Source organism: Olea europaea, chromosome 15 (genome assembly GCF_002742605.1).
Source record: "Olea europaea var. sylvestris chromosome 15, O_europaea_v1, whole genome shotgun sequence".
NCBI classification, from domain to species: Eukaryota; Viridiplantae; Streptophyta; class Magnoliopsida; order Lamiales; family Oleaceae; genus Olea; species Olea europaea.
This window is the reverse complement of record NC_036251.1, coordinates 2,420,758-2,422,824: the sequence shown is the minus strand read 5'-3', so window position 1 is coordinate 2,422,824 and position 2,067 is coordinate 2,420,758.

Sequence of the window (2,067 nt, the reverse complement as noted above, 5' to 3'; positions counted from 1 at the left end):
TATTGGGGTCGTTTGACTGCCGAGGAAACACAGAGAGACTAGAATCTGTGCAGAACTTTTTTGAGTTCAATTTATGCAGATTCTGTTTGTTTGCTTTGATCTGTGAATTGGCAATCAAATGTGACAGTTGTCTAGGTATCCCTTGTATGGAACATTAGCTTGAAGCATTATCATAATCATTAAAGCAATCATTGTTTGCTGTAAACTTTTACTTGGTTCCTTTGTAATTAACTCCGATTTAGGAATTAGTAACATCTTCTCGTGTTTAGGTGATAAATAAACTGAAGTTTGCTGGTTTTGCAAAATTGAATGATTTAAGTCTCACTCTGCACCGAAGAGTCCAAATCTTCATTTTTATTCCTTTGCATTTTTGTTTCATCAATGCCATAAATAAAATGAAGGTGGCTCAAATAATGCTTTCCCAGAAGTAATGTAATTTCATGTCATCATAAATTCTGACAAGTGACTTAAATAGTAGTAATTTTGTTGATAGAAATTTGGCCGGTGTAGGCATGATGGATCTTTCTTTGGCCCCAGCCCCTCTTTCCGTTAAATATGGCCCCGAAACCAAGCTTTCGCCTATAGGTGTTCTGTTTGAAAAACAAGCACTTCCATATCGAACAATTGGATCTATTATAGGGGGCATCCCGCTAGAGATGCGAGTAATTTTGTTGATAGAAATTTGGCCGGTGTAGGCATGATGGCTCATTCCTACCCACCAATTTTATTTACGCAAAAGGCGTGTCATCTATGAAGTGGTACAAATATTTATAAGATGTTGATCATTTGTGCACTACGTATCGTGCGTGTAGTATTGGCTCATACAATTTCAATTTTGACAGGAGTGAAAACCCATATATCTTTGCTTTGTTTTCATCTATTAATTGGGAATATAAGAACAATTTTTTCCCTGGTATTACCTCTTATTTTGGAATTATGTTCCCTTTCCGGTATATCGGAGCTATAAAGTAGATTGTGTCTCTTCAGTCTCTTCAGTCTCTTCCAATCGGCTTCTTTGAATTGTGGAGTGTATTTTATTGGGAGTGCATGGTTGGGAAAAGATTCATTCAGTGTAAATGTTCATGCCCACAAATTTATTGATTTGTTTTTCCTTTTTTCTTTTCTTTCTTTCTTTCTTTTATTATTATTATTATTATTATTATTATTATTATTATTATTATTCAGTTAAACACTGGAAAAACTGCTAAATGTATAGCATGGTGTGTGTTTTGTAAGGATTTTTAATCCATCGATAGGCTTATATGTGAATAATTGTGTGTTAAATTAAATGATATTGAATTCGGTTGAGCCCAATTAAAGTAAGCTAATAAGGCTTCGATTTTGGGTTTTAATATATCTAATTAAAGTGTGGGTTTACATATGTGTAGAGATCGATCCCAAATCCTAATTCTATGATCGGTCGAATTAAGTCAAAGAGCGCCGCTATATAAATATGGTTATGGTCACCAGATCACACATACGTATTATTCATTCTCTTCAGCATCCCATCACAAAGAAAAAAATGAGGTTGCGTGTAGATTTGGATGACTATACCGCATGATTCAATTATTGCAAATTCAGGTACACTTCCGCTATATTTCTTCAATTTCTTGATGATTTAACATGAAAGTTCCAGTGATTTAAAACAATATATTATCTTACAAGTGGTATCAGAGCCAAATCATGTTGAATCATCGAGAAATAAAGTTTCTAATTCGTTATGGTTATTTTATTTAGATCTAAAAACTGTTGAACTCGGAATTCCACTAACCGTAATTATGGCTGCAATATAAGGGTGAATTAATACTGTTGAATCCGATCCGTAACCGTAATAATGTATAATTGCGACGGCCGATTTGTGAATCCGTTTTGGATTTCAATTGTAAATGAATTATTTAACAATATAATTGCGACATCACTTGTCAGATTCCAATTTTGATTCTGTGAATGAATCAAATTGCGTAACCATATTTTGTGGCTAACAATGTTTAATCCAATTTTAATGTGGATTCAGCCATGTGACAACGGCTTATTTTGGTACTTGTAAAGCCATTTGGACTTGAATTT